The sequence below is a fragment of the Mustela nivalis genome, assembly GCF_964662115.1.
Source record: "Mustela nivalis genome assembly, chromosome: 6".
Classification (NCBI taxonomy): domain Eukaryota; kingdom Metazoa; phylum Chordata; class Mammalia; order Carnivora; family Mustelidae; genus Mustela; species Mustela nivalis.
Window position 1 is genome coordinate 85333368 of NC_139025.1, and position 15525 is coordinate 85348892.

Below are 15525 nucleotides of genomic sequence, written 5' to 3' on the forward strand. Positions count from 1 at the left end.
CATGGCAGAAAAATACTCTTCCTCTGTCATGAACTGGCTCAATTATCTCCTCTGAAAAGTCTTCTGAGAAGTCTGTTAGCAGTTACTCATGTCTCCTCTCCTTCCCAAGTACTTTGTGCAAACTTCTTCTATTGCATGGGTCATGTTCTGCTGTGATAATTTAATCTAATGTTCCCCTTATCGAGCACATTGTGTGACATAAAGCAGTTAGCTCAGTAGATGTTTGCTGAGTGAAGAATAAAAATACAAAGCTAGAATTAGTTTTGATCACTTAAGCCAAGAAGAAGGTGTCTCTATAGAAAAACCAAAATGTCTTCCTGTAACTTCATACATGTACAAACCAGAAAGCTTTAAAGGCTCATAAGAGGGTGCCTGGGTGGCTCAGTCAGTTAAGCATTCAACTCTTGGTTTTCTGCTCAGATTGGTTTCTCATGTCATGAGATGGAGTCCCATGTTGGGCTTGGTGCTCAGTGTGGAATCTGCTTCAGATTCTTTCTCTCTGTCCCTCCCGGCTTGTGTACTCTCACTCCCTCTCTCTCTCAGATGAATAAATAAAATCTTTAAAAAATAGTATTTCCATTTTTTAAATAAGCATTTATACGTGAAGTTGAGAATCTTTTCATATACTTATCAACTGATATTTGTTTTTTTTTTTTTTTGCTTTACTATTTTTTAAAATTAGTGCTTTTTAAATTGTGTGGGTTTTTAAGTAGGCTCTACATCCAAGATGGGGCTTGAACTCATGACCCCGAGATCGAGAGTTGCATGCTCTATAGACTGAACCAGGCAGGTACCCCTCTTTGCTGTTTTTTTGCAAAGGTACATCTCCAATGTCTAGAAGCAGGCCTTGCATACTTTAAGCATTCAGAAAACACTGAACAAATGAATGAATTGTGTATTTTCTTCTTTGCCTCTTTTCCTATTAGGCCGTTAGTTTTAAAAATCTGATATATAAGTGTTTGTTGTATAGTAAAGAAATTGACTTTTTTAAAAAAAGATTTTATTTATTCAACAGACAGAGATCACAAGTAGGCAGAGAGGCAGGCAGAGAGAGGGGGAAGCAAGCTCCCTGCTGAGCAGAGAGCCTGATATGGGGCTCAATCCTAGGCACCTGAGATCATGACCTGAGCTGAAGGCAGAGGCTTAACCCACTGAGCCACCCAGGTGCCCCAAGATATTGGCTTCTTTATGTGACTTATGGTGATTTTTAGGTTGGGCTATGTTATCTATATTTATCAGCCTTTTTAATGACTTCTTTATGTCATCTTTTTATGTCAGGCTTAACAGGGATTCTTCACTCCAAGGTTAAAAAAATTAATTGGCATTTTTTTCTAGCACCTTTATGGTTTTCTTTTTCCATTTGACACTTTTACATTTTTGGCGACCCAAAGGAGTACCCCCATGTTTTTGGAAATCTATTGTCCCCCTCTACAATCCAATGGTTCGGCTAGTGGCTATCTGTTGTAACCCACTGTTCCAGTTCAGCTCCTTGGGTATCAGAAGCTTCCTGAATATATATAGGAAATCCCCCAGCATACTGTGTCTTATTACTGATGTTTACTTGATCACTTGGTTAAGGTGGTTCTGCCGAGTTTCACGACTATAAAGTTACCACCTTTCTTTTCTTTTTTTTTTTTTTAAAGATTTTATTTATTTATTTGACAGAGATCACAAGTAGGCAGCGAGGCCGGCAGAGAGAGAGGGGAAAGCAGGCTCCCCGCAGAAAAGACGGCCTGATGCGGGGCTCTATTCCAGGACCCTGAGATCATGACCTGAGCTGAAGGCAGAGTTTTAACCCAGTGAGCCACCCAGGTGCCCACCACCTTTCTCTCTAAAATATATTTTGGGTGAGACACTTTGAATCTATATAGATCATTGAATTTCCACCCACTAATTTCACATCCATCAGTGGATTTTGTCTGCAATAATTATTACTGTGGTGTTTGCTTAAACATGATTTTTGTTATGCCTCTTACCTTCTACATTGACCAAATGGGATTCTACTCTAAGAAAGAGCTATCTTGGGGCACCTGGCCAGCTCAATTGGAAGAGCATGTGACTCTTGATCTTAGGGTCGGGAGCTCTGGCCCCAGTTTGGGTGTAGAGATTAATTACTGAATGAATGAATGAATAAATAGCTGTCTCTTCTCCCTCATTCATTTAAATAGCCAATTATTATATCAGAATAGACATGGGACTAGTAAAAATAAATATCTACGGGTCATAAAGCAACACAATTATTACGTATTTTCTCTTTTGGCTGTTAGTTCTTTCAGGTTGGCTCCTGTGTTTTGGGATGTTCTTTGTTGAGTATTGTTTTCTAACATCACAAGATAATCCAGGCTCAGCTTGAAGGAATCATTTCTTCAAGGCTCTCCTTATGCTTTTTATTGGAGAATGGTGGTAAGAAATCAGTATCTGTGTACTGTATATCCTCATTGCTTATAGATACTCTCGGACAGAACTAGGAAATACATAGATTTGTTTGCAATATATTTATATTAATCCACACATACACAGCAATCTATACTTCTGTACCTGTACATATATTAAAGACCATAAGCTTATACTGGTACCTCAGATTGCAATCAAACACCACAGGCTTCGTTTTAGCTTCCCCTTTTTCCTTAGTTAATAACATTTTTCTTCAACACTGACAAACTCAGCTCATGATCTACAATATATTTGTTTAATTCCAGCATACACATTTGTTTCAAATTGCTAATCTATCTCCCACACCCCTGTGAAAAATACTTAGTTGGCAGACTACAGCATTTCTGTACAGTACATTTGGTCTTATTCGTAGGTATCCAGTCAATATACTATCTACCTTGATTATTTAGGTGAGTTCTTTTCTTCCCTCTCCTCTGAAGCATGGCTAGGTTACTCATTTAAAATATAGTTGATTCCTTAGTATTTTCAGTTTGTGTCTCTCCCCCAAACCCACACATTGTGGTTTTTATTTTTGTTTATTGCTTAATTTTTTAAAAGGATTTTATTTGTTTATTTGAAAGACAGAGATCCCAAGTAGGCAGAGAGTCAGCAGAGAGAGAGGAGGAAGCAGGCTCCCTGCTGAGCAGAGAGCCCGAGACAAGGGCTTGATCCCAGGACCTCGAGATCATGACCTGAGCCGAAGGCAGAGGCTTTAACCCACTGAGCCGCCCAGGCACCCCTGTTTATTGCTTTATTATTGGAAATAAAATATATATCCTAAGTCAACTGCACGAAGTTTCCTGAAAATGATCCTTAGAAAATACTCTTTCTGTTTTGGAGTGCCTAGCTGGGTAAGTCAGTAGAGCAGCAGGCAACTCTTGATCTCAGAGTCATGTGTTCAAGCCCCACATTGGGCATGGAGACTACTTAATTAAAAAAAAATTTAAGGGCACCTGGGTGGCTCAGTGGGTTAAAGCCTCTGCTTTGGGCTCAGGTCATGATCCTGGAGTCCTGGGATCGAGCCCTGAATTGGGCTCTCTGCTCGGCAGGGAGCCTGCTTCTTCCCCTCTCTCTCTGCCTCCCTCTCTGGCTACTTGTGATCTCTCTGTCAAATAGATAAATAAAATTAAAAAAAAATTTAAAAAAATATTGTTGGTTTTATTTTCTAATGCATTTTAAACATTACCCTAATAAAATTAAATACTGCATATTGAATGATTGTGAACAACATTAAAACCAAAGAGACTCCTTCATTTGGATAGAAACAAAATGTTAAAATGAACTGTAATATAAAACAAGATATTTCTGGAAAAGCCCAGATGTAATTGACAGATGAATGGATAAAGAAGATGTGATATATATATATGTATGAATGGATATTACAAAGCCATCAAAAAATTGAAATCTTGCCATCTGCAAGATATGGATGGAACTAGAGGGTATTCCGCTAAGCAAAATAAGTCAATGGAGAAAAAAAAATATCATATGATTTCACTCATACATGGAATTTTTTATTTAAGATTTTATTTATTTGATAGAGATTACAAGTAGGCAGAGCAGCAGGCAGAGAGAGAGAGGGAGAAGCAGGCTCCTTGCTGAGCAGAGAGCCCAATGTGGAGCTCAATCCCAGGACCCTGGGATCCTGACCTGAGCAAAGGCAAAGGCTTTAACCCACTGCCCACTGAGCTACCCAGGCGCCCCAGAACGCGGAATTTAAAAAACAAAGCAGAGGGTCATAGGGGAAGAGAGGAAAAATAAAACAAGAGGAAACCAGAGAGGGAAACCATAAGAGCCTCTTGATCATAGGAAACAAACTGAGGGTTGCTGGAGAGGGGGGTGTGGAGGGATGAGGGTAACTGGGTGATGAACATTAGGGAGGGCATGTGATGTAATGAGCACTGGGTATTATATAAGACTGATGAATCACTGACTTGTACCTCTGAAACCAAAAATTGCTAACTGAATTTAAATAAGAAAGTTTAAAAAATCCAAATTACTAAGAAATCATGGATTAAATTTTACATGATATACTAAATCTCTGAGACAAAGAATGTACACACTTTCAATCAAGAATCTAAGACTATAGGAGTGCCAGACTGGCTCAGTTAGAAAAGCATGTGACTCTTGATCTTGGAGCCATGAGTTTGAGCCCTATGTTGGGTGTAGTTATTCCTAAGGAAAAAATAACTATTAAAAAAAGTAAGACTATATTAGACATTGGAAAAAGCTAGATTATAGTATGAAAATCACAGATAAACCCATAGGAGTTATACTTCAGAAGTTTTAGGACATACGCAGGGAGCAGAATAAAGTCCTCTTCCCAAGGATGTCCAGTAGAACCTTTGAATGTTAGGTTATATTGCAAAGGGGAATTAAGGTTGCAGGTGAATGTAAGTTACTAATCAGTTGACTTTAAAATAGGGAGATTGGGCACCTGGGTGGCTCAGTGGGTTAAAGCCTCTGCCTTCAGCTCAGGTCATGATCCCAGGATCCTGGGATCGAGCCCCGCATCAGGCTCTCTGCTCAACAGGGAGCCTGCTTTCTCCTCTCTCTCTCTCTGCCTGCTTCTCTGCCTACTTGTGATCTCTGTCTGTCAAATAAATAAAATATTTAAAAAAATAGGGAGGTTATTCTGGATTATATGGGTGTGCCTGATATAATCACAAGTATCCTGAAAAGGTAAGAGTTGGGTGGATATGATGTGAGAAGGATCCAACCTCTCATTCCTAGCTTTGCAGATGGGAGGGTCTGGAACTGGAAGGCAAAGAATGTGAGGAGCCTCTGGAAGCTGGAAAAGGAAAAATATTCTTCTACAGTGTGTCAGAAGTAAGGCCGCCCAGCCAACAACTTGATTTTAGCCCAGTTTGGGACGTATTTCAGTCTTCTGACCTATAGAACTTAAGATAGTAAGTTTGTGTAATTTTAAGCCACTGTATTTGTGGTAATTTGTTAGCACAGCAATAGAAAAGAAATTACAAGAGTCAACCTACACATGAACTTTATTTTTTAAAAGATTTTATTTATTTGATAGAGAGAGCGAGAACAAGCTGGGGGAGCAGCAAAGGGAGAGGGAGAAGCAGGCTCCCTATGGAGTGCTCCCGCATCATGACCTGAGCTGAAGGCAGATGCTTCACCGAGTGAGCCACCCAGGCGCCCCTGCACCTGAACTTTAAAAGATTCTACATCTTGGTCCCATTAAGGGCTTACTGACTTTATTCCCTTTCTTCTTTTCCTTTTTGTCTACGCTACTGTCAGCTCATTGTTACTCAAATACTATCCTAGTTGGTTTTAGGTGTTTATTTTTTGGGGTATATGAAACGTAACTATGGTTTAAAAAGTCCTTATAGGACAATATGTGCCACATTGTCCTCAATCCCATTAACCTTGTTCCCATTCCTCCCTCATTCCCACCCTTCTCATGTAATACACCAATCACTTTAATTTCTAGTTTATTCTCCTCTACCGCCCAGAACGAACAGATACTTGTGTGTTTTCTTATAGCCTCTTCGTTTTTCCACAAAGGGTTCTATCTGTATTTCCACCTTTAAGCAAAATTAACTTTCGGAAGTGCGTAAATTTAGCACAAGAAGAGTATGAATGACCTTATTGGAAACGCCGTTTTCCTTATATACTAAGGGCCAGATGGAAATGAATTAAAGCATTAAATGTGAGGGAACTGAAACACTGTAGCGTAGTTAACTTAAATTCTAATGCTTATCTTCAGTTAGGATTTACACTAGGTACTTCTAATCACAAATCCTGGTAACTGAATCTCACTAACTTCAGTAAATGTGGGTAGCGGGCGGGGGAGGGGCTTGAACTGTGGAGTTGGCACAGACAAATCAGCCTGAATGGGATGGGTGGGTGTGAGAAGAGAGAACAGGAAGACATTTCCGTAGACAGGTCTGTGTGTTCCCAAGTCCTTGAATCCTGAAACTTTCACTTAGCCATTTGCCTAACTATGCCACAGCATCGTGGTCTTGGCCTCTAAACTGTAAAGGGGAGCCCAAAACTTTCTGTACTGAATGAGCGGCTCTACATGGCAGGCACTTTCCCAACGATCTACAACCCCGCCCAAAGTGGCCACAAAGAGGATAAAATATACCCGATCCTAACCTTTTCCTCAAGTGATCTCAATGTTCAGTGACCCCCTAATAAACAAACGACTAGCACCCTCCCACCACCTGCCTGCGGAAACGAACATTCCCAGGATCCCGGGCCGTTTCGATTGACGTTACTTCCGGGGAAAGTAACCTTTCTCTGGCGGTTGCAGGACTGGAGAGGTCTCGCGACATTTGCTCCCGCGAGATCTGCTTGCTCACTCTAGCGATGACATCCTCCTCCTCCTCCCCGCCGCCTTTCGGCAATCTTCGCCAGTCCCAGCCCCGACCAATCTGCACTCAGATGGCATGGATCAGGGTCTCCCCCTCCGAACCCCAGTCCGCACTGGGCGTCAGGCGGCAGCTGCGGGGTGCGAGCTGCACGAGGCCGACGGCAGCGGCACTGCGGGAGGCCACGGGCTGGCGACGATCTGTGAGCGTGGGCGGGGCGGGGATAAGCTAGCTGAGTAGCGGCTCGATTGTTCTGGCCTGGCTATGGCGCCTCTCCTCCCCCCCGCCATGGCTCCCCGTGTCCCTGCTCCGCTCCTCTCAGTGAGTGAAAGTGGCCGCCGCCGCCGCCGGCCCAGCGCCCGCAGCCGCCTCAGCGCCGCCGCCATCTTGGGGTCCCAGGAGCCGCCGAGGGAGCGAGCTAGGAGCGTCCACGCCCAACGCAGTCACCGTCACCCGGCCTCAGAGAGCGAACCGCGGCTCCACCGTCGGCGGGGCGACCCCCCCCTTCGGACCCCGCCCGCACCCCGCCCCCCCTCCGCCGCCGCCGCGGCGGCGGGGCCCGGCGGCCCGAGGTGAGGCGACTAGACGTGGGCGGGCGAACGGAGGGGGGGTTGTGTAGGCCCCGTTGCGCCCCTCTCTGCAGGCGACGACTGGGCCGCGTCTTAAAGGGGCCGTCGCCCCCGGCCCTTGGATTTGTTGGGGTTAGTGGGGAGGATGGGTGTGGACACTCCCGGTAGGGTTGGAACTTCAGGGACTTGGGCCTCGTCCTTTCCCCTCTCATACCTCTAGAGACCCGGGGTCACGCGGTGACCTCAGATAGCCGAGGAAGCCCGTGGGGCGCCCACACGTGGGGAGTGTGTTAGACCAGGTGCACGTGGGACCCGGTGGGGCGGTGTCGGGCTAACACGTGTGTGGGTTTGGGGGTGGGGTGGGTCAGGGCGGGGGCTGGTTGAGCTCGAGTGGGAGCCGTTTGAGGGCTTTATTTGTCCTCTTAAGGAAATGAGATCTAAGAGCTTGATAGTATGTCAGTTTATGTGAAGCAAGTTGGGATATGGGTAAATGGTCCTTGCTGCTTGTTGGTGTTATATGGGGACAGCCTAACACGTGCACATACTTAGGAGTGTGTAGGGGACACCCACTGTGGTCTTTCAGGCTTTTGTAGAACGTCCAGGCAAGTGTCATCCTATTTTGACATTCCTTCTTGAGCTTGCTGATGAAAACTACTACTTCCGTAATCAGCTAGGGTGGAAGCCCCCTACAGTTTAGGAGTGATAGAGCCCAAGAAGGCACTCACTATTTTAGTTTACAGCCAGCTGTGGCCAAATCATTTGATTCATACACTGTCTAGTTTCATGTTGGAGTACTTGTTGCTAGGATTTGGAGATGAAATTAGTAGGTTGAGTTCTCTGAAATCACAGGTAAACAGCTTACTTTTCCAATCAGTGACTTTCATGATTTCCTTTTCCAGGGAGACTTTGATTGTGGTTTGCTAGTGGCTGCATTTCATTTATTTATTTATAAGTAACAACTTTATTGCAATATAATTCACATTACAAAAGACTCACCCTTTTGAAGTGTACAGTTCTGTGATTTTTCATATACTCAGAGTTGTACAGCTTTCACCACTATGTAATTCATCACTCCAAAAAGAAGCACCCTTAGCTGTCACTCTCCAATCAGCCCTTCTCCTGGCCCCTAGCAACCACTAATCTATTTTGTGTCTTTATAGATTTGTCTATTCCAGGTATTGCCTACAAAGGGAATCCTGAAATAATGTGTCTTTTGTGACTGGCTTCTTTCACTTAACATACTCTCAAGGTTCATCTTTGTAGTAGCATGTGTCAGGACTTTGTTCCCTTTTGTTGCCAAATAATATTCCATTACCTTTGTGTTTTATGCTTGAAATTCTCAAACTCTTCCTTTAAATCAGCTATTTGAGATTATTATATGCGGCAGAATTCACATGCTTACTAGATAATAAAATGAATCTGTGTTTTTAGGATTAAGTTCTGTTATTTTAGTTTATTGTGTTCTTTTCCTCTTTATTTTGTTTCAGTAGAATTCAAACTAATTTTTAAAGATCTATGTCTTTTATTTATTTTTTTAATTTTTTAAAATTTTTTTTAAAAGATTTTATTTATTTATTTGACAGATCACGAGTAGGCAGAGAGGCAGGCAGAGAGAGAGAGAGGAGGAAGCAGGCTCCCTGCTGAGCAGAGAGCCCGATGCGGGACTCGATCCCAGGACCCTGAGATTATGACCTGAGCCGAAGGCAGCGGCTTAACCCACTGAGCCACCCAGGCGCCCAAAGATCTATGTCTTTTAAATAGGAAATAATTGTAAAGAGCACAAATGTCATTAGATAATTTTATGACTAATAAAAACGTTTTGAGTACGTCAGGGTGGAAATGTGATGAAGTATAAACAACAGACCATGAACTATGGTGTTACAACTTTATTTAATAAGAATTTGTCATAGTACTACCAAGGAATGGTATCATAACAGCTTTTGAGTACTATTACTTGTGTAGACGTAGGGCTGGGGAGGGAATAATAGACAGCTCTCTGCCCTCCAGAAGATTAAAACTGGTTTGTGGATTTAACATGCCAACATACAAGTTCACACAAAATATAAATGCTGATACAGTGAATTTTCAAGAGGTTGGAACAGGATAGTTATTACGATACTTTGAATTTGTGTGGGAAAATAAGTGAAGTTGATGACAAGTTTTAAAGTTGAATCTTAAGCATAAGCATTTTGGGGGCATCTGGGTGGTTCAGTCATTAAGTATCTGCGTTCAGCCCGGGTCTTGATCTCAGGGTCCTGGGATCAAGTCCTGTATCAGCTCCCTGCTCAGCGGGGATCCTGCTTCTTCCTCTCCCACTCCCCTTGCTTGTGTGTCCTCCCCCATTAAATAAATAAATAAAATCTAAAAAAAAAAGCCTAAGCATTTTGATATGATAGGCTGTAGCATGCAGAGGATGAGAAGAACATAGTTGCTAATACTTACTAAACACTTATTATGGACACTGATCCTAATCATGAGGGCTTTATTCCCACCTAATACCATCATCTTTGGAGTTAGGATTTCACCAGGAGATCAGTAATAGTAAATAGTTGACAAGTTAGATACCAAAAAAAAAAATCTTTGGAGCTAAATGCTATTCATATTTTTAATGGCCTAAAAGACAGTAAATCAACTGTGACATGCTTTTATAAACCTTCACCACCAAGGATTGATATCCTGTGCGATGGTCTATAAGCAGGATTCTTTTTTCTTTTTCTTCTTTTTAAAATAGGCTCCAGACCCAGTGTGGGGCTTGAACTCCCAACCCCTGAGATCAAGGGTCACATGCTGTACCAACTTGAGCCAGCCGGGCAACCCTATAGAACAGGGTTCCGAAAGTTTTTTATGTGCCCTGGACTCCTTTGCAGTCTAAAGAAACTCATGAATGCCTTTTCAGAATATGACATTTAAATGTATAGAATATAGTTCACATATTTAGAAAACAATTTATGATGTAAGAAATTTCCTTTTTATTACTGAATTAAATAACCAGTGAAAGTCTAATATCGTGCTGTGCTGCCTACATTCAGAATTGAAGGAAATGCTAATTTCAGTTACAGGTTGGTGAAAATAAGGATGAAAATTTTTTTCCAATCCAAGTTTATGGACACATAGCTAAGTGATTTCATATGGGGCTAACCAGTGTTTGTTTTGTTTTCTTTTTTTTTTTTAAGATTTTATTTATCTGTTTGACAGAGAGAGATCCCAAGTAGGCAGAGCAGCAGGCAGAGAAAGAGGGGGAAGCAGGCTCCCTGCTGAGCAGAGAGCCTGATGCGGCGCTCCATCCCAGGACCCTGAGATCATGACCTGAGCTGAAGGTAGAGGCTCAATTCACTGAGCCACCCAGGCACCCTTAACCAGTGGTTTTTCTAACAAGAAGTAGAATTATTGACTCTTAAATTCATGTTCACAGTAACATGAGGTTGACTTACGGAGAGAGCAAGGGGTAGTTTAGCTAAGGGGAAACCTGGTAGTGTAATGGAAGGACATTGTTTTTAGGCTAGAAAAGATTTGGGTTTGAGTCTCACTTACCCACTGGGTAAGCAACTAAACCTTTTTTTTTTCTTTTTAAGATTTATTTATTTATTTTAGAGAGCATGCACTTGGGAATGTGAGTGAGGGGAAGGGTAGAAGGAAAAGGAATCTTCAAGCAGATTCCTTGCTGAGCATGGAGTCGGATGCTTAACTGACTAAGCCACCCAGGTTCCCCAAGCTACTCAACTTTTTTGAGTTTCAGTTCTCTTACATGAATAATAGAATGATTTTCACTTTTGAAATAAAATGACATATTAACTCTAACTGTAAAACAGCATATTGATGAATGTTGGTTTATTTTTGTCTTTGAGGAAATAAACACATCCAAGGCCATGACATACATTTAGTTTTGATTTGGGAGAAGGGAAACTATTTGTTACGTGGTAGGAAGGAACAACCTATATGGCAAATAGGATCTACTCAGGATGTTCAAGTACAGAGTTTGTCTTTTGGTAATGGTACTAAAACTATTCTTACTTCTTGTAAAAGAACAAATAAAGTACCTTCAGGTTTTTATGTGACAGCTAGCTCTTCTGTGTAAGAAGTTAGTACCTCAGTAGAATAAACTGTGACTCTTTCATATTTTTGTGCACGAACAGAAAAAAGGCTAATGAACATCAGTATGGTAAAAAGAATGTTCGGGTCACTTTATTCCTGAGTATGTTGCCTGAGTGTTGCCCGAAAGTCAACAAAATGTTAGTCATTCCCTGGAGAGGTTATGAAAAAGAAAATTAAAAAATGGACTACATTATCTTGGTACAAAACCACAATACATCCACTCTTAGACTATAGAATGGATTCCAATTATTGCATCTCAAGGAAGAATAAATTAAGCAGGAGGGAAGTTTCCAGAAAATGGCAGCATAAATGATGAAAGCAGTGGTAAGGCTTTCAATGTGAAGATAAAGAAATTTGACTTGATAATGGAATGATGAAGACTGAGATGGACTGATTAAGTTAAATGGGATTAGGCAAAACATGAATTATAATCCTGGAAAATTAGAACTAGCTTGAAAGATGAATATTGTTTGACAGGTGTATAATGAGTGGTTTGTTTATGAAACTTACTAGCACAGAAGGTAGGTAAGGCTCAAGAACAAACCACGCACAATGAAGGGTTACAAAGCCAGAACTTTTGTGATCCATCCTAGTTCATTTCAGGTCAACAAACTATTTAATGATGCTTGTACCTAATGGTTTATGAAACTCCTTACTTTGTTCATTCAATAAATGTTTATTGAACACCTAATGAGTGCTTTTTGACCCTTCAAACAGCAATTTGTTGAGCATCTGTCACACTCAAGGGACTATGGGGTAGACTCCGGGGATGTACAAGTGAATTAATCCAAGTGTATGTATGGAAAGTACAGAGGGGCTCTGCAAAGATAAACCCATGGTTATGAAAACTTTAGGTGCCATAGAGAAGTGTGAACCTAAAGATTCTTTTGAATTGCTGATATAAATTAGTGGTACTTAGTTTTGTTTTTGTTTTTTGTTTGCTTGTTTGTTTTTAAAAATTTTATTTATTTATTTGACAGAGATCACAAGAATGCAGAGAGGCAGGCAGAGAGAGAGGGGGAAGCAGGCTCCCTGCTGAGCAGAGAGCCCGATGCGGGGCTCGATGCGGGGCTCGATCCCAGAACTCTGAGATCATGACCTGAGCCTAAGGCAGAGGCTTAACCTACTGAGCTACCCAGGCACCCCTGGTTTTTTTTGTTTGTTTGTTTTGGGGAGATTATTTATTTGTTTGTCAGAGGACATGTGTGAGAGAGCACAAGCAGGGGAGCAGCGTGCTCCCCACTGAGCAAGGAGCCCATTGTGGGGATGTGGAACTCAGTCCAAGGACTCTGGGATCATGACCTGAACCAAAGGCAGACACTTAATGGACTGAGACACTTAATGGACTGGGTATCCAAAGGCACTTCGTTTTTAGTCTGTGTGTGTGTGTGTAATGTTAGTCAACATAATTCTAGTCTTCTTAAAAAAATTTATTGAGACATTGTTTTCATTTGTTTAAAGGCCCTAATCTGCCTTTTTTAAACAGAAGCATTGTAATCCAGTGGCAGTGTATTAAAGCTCAGCCTTTTTTAAATCTTAGAGCCAGATTACCTGGGTTCGAATTTTAACTCTCCCTCTTACTAATTTTCTAACCTTTGGAAAGCTATTTAAGCTTCAGTTTCTTCATTTATTAAATTAGAATAATTGTGCCTACTTTTAGAGGATAATTGTGAGAAATGAGGGCATAAATGAGTAATTGCTTAGAATGGTCTCTGGCACATAGTGCTCTCAACAGGTGTTAGCTATAATTAAGAGTACCATTTTATTTTGGTAGTTTAATTAATCTAAAGTTTTAGTTTATAGAAATCAGGACCTTTTTGACTTTATCTAAGGATAAGGCGGGGAAAATATATCAATAAAGAAAATAGTTGCAATGCATTAACCTTTGTGTTGATGTAATGAATACTATTAGATGTCAATAGAAATATCTTTTTAGTTGAGATCATAACTTAAAGAGGTAGTATGGCAACTTGAAGCGTTTTAGTTCAATGTCTAAAATGTTTCTGTCTTGGATGTTATTCTAATGTTAGTAATAGTTTGCTCTTTTTAGGGTCATTCTTAGAATGTAGTAGTAGACCCAGGCTCTAGAGCAGGGCTAGGAAATGTTTTCCTGTAAGTGGTCAAATAATAAATCTGTGTTTTGCTGGTCATACCTTCCCTGTGGCAGCCTCTCAGCTCTGCCCTTCTACAATGGGAAAGCAGCCATAGTTAATATATAAGTGAATGAGTGGGGCTGTGTTCCAACAAAACTTTATTTATGGGCACTAAAATTTTAATTTCAGGGGCACCTGGGTGGCTTGGTGGGTTAAAGCCTCTGCCTTCAGCTTCAGTCATGATCCCTGGGTCTTGGGATCATGCTTTCTGATCAGGCATCAGGCTGCCTGATCAGCATCAGGCTTTCTGCTCAGCAGGTGCCTGCCTCCTCTCTCTATGCCTGCTTCTCTGCCTGCTTGTGATCTCTGTCTGTCAAATAAAGAAAATCTAAAAAAAATTTTTTTTTAATTTCATGTGTCATGAAATATAATTTCTCCCCTTTATTTAAAAATGTAAAAACCAGGGGCGCCTGGGTGGCTCAGTGGGTTGAGCCTCTGCCTTTGGCTCAGGTCATGATCCAGGAGTCCTGGGATCAAGTCCCACATTGGGCTCTCTGCTCAGCGGAGAGCCTGCCTCCCACCCCAACCCCGACCACCTGCCTCCCTGCCTACTTGTGATTTCTTTCTCTCTCTCTCTCTGTCAAATAAATAAATAAATAAATAAATAAAATCTTAAAAAAAAAAATAAAAGTAAAAACCATTCTTACCTATCAAGAATACAACAATCAGTGGTGGGCTGGATTTGACATGCAGGCCATATTGTCCTGACTCCTGCTCTAGAGTCTTGATAACTCCCTGGCTAGGTAATCTTCTGCAAGTTAGTATGAAGACTTAATGTCATTTTTTTTTCCCCTTGAGATTTTATTTATTTATTTGAGAGAGAGAACAAGTGGTGGGGAGGGCGGAGGGGGAAGAGAGAAAAGGAAGCAGACCCCTGTTGATTAGGAAACCTGATGGAGGGCTCAATCCCAGGACCCAGAGATCATGACCCTGGTTGAAGGCAGACACTTAACCAACCGAGACACTCAGGCACCCCCTTAGTGTCATCTTTTAAATGGAGATAATAGTATCTATTTCATATAGTTGTTAGGAGTAAGATAATCTGTGTTAAATGGTTAGCACCATCCTTGAGACACTGTTTAATGAATGCTGTATATATATAATTGTCTAATTGAACCCATTCATTTTACAGTGAGGCTCTTGGGACCGTGATAGAATAGCCGATAGTCCTAGAGTCTTTCTGTGACTTGTCAATAGCATTAAAGTCACAGCTCTTGACTTCAGCCTCTCTACCCAACCTCATTGCTTCCATAGAGGATTGTAGTACCTTGTAATTTATTACTATTTTTTTAAGTACGCTCCATCCCACGACACTGAGATCAGGACTTGCATGTTCTACAGGCCGAGCCCACCAGGTGCTCCTAGTACCATGTAATTTAGTTAAAATACTGCTTGATAAAACTAGTCTACTGGATACCTTAATGGTGGATATGACATTATGAATTTTTCAAAACCCATAGGTCTTTACAGCACAAAGTAAACTTTAACTTTGTGCACATTAAACATTATTTAGGAGGTAAAGAGGTCCTGGGAAAGAATGAAGGCTGTGACAAGAGAATCTAATTGTATTAGAAGTGTATGAAATAACCTTACTGAAAAGGGAAGAAGGGATGTGTTGACCTAAGTAACCTTGGAAATGAGTGGCATCTAAGACAAGGAATTTCATATAAGCACTGTAATCTAATTGATAAAGTTGTATCCCATGAAGGTGCAGGTTAATTTTGATGCTGTTACCTGTGTGTAGTGCAAGTGAACAATTAGTAAATAGATGGTTAAGAGACAGGCTTCTCACTGTTAGGGTCTGGATTTACAGATAAGCAAGGGGAGAAGCTAGAATGATTCATGTCGTAATAGATTGGAGTTGGGAACGTGAGCATAAACTCATGTTTAGTTTAGTACAGATGGTTACATATTGAAATGCTTATATACCTATATACATTCTTGGGA

The 15525-nt window shown here is 41.3% G+C and overlaps 1 protein-coding gene across 3 annotated transcripts in view; it reads left to right on the forward strand.

The window, feature by feature from the left end:
- The first annotated feature begins 5876 nt into the window (after positions 1-5876).
- The window catches only part of INO80 (INO80 complex ATPase subunit), a 139150-nt gene continuing 129501 nt past the window's right edge, over positions 5877-15525 (forward strand). The window contains exon 1 of one of the 3 annotated variants that reach the window (XM_082735541.1): positions 5877-7336. The gene's annotated coding sequence lies outside the window, so the exon portion shown is untranslated. The remainder of the gene's footprint in view (positions 7337-15525) is intronic. The other 2 variants (XM_082735540.1, XM_082735539.1) reach the window with 2 other exon arrangements.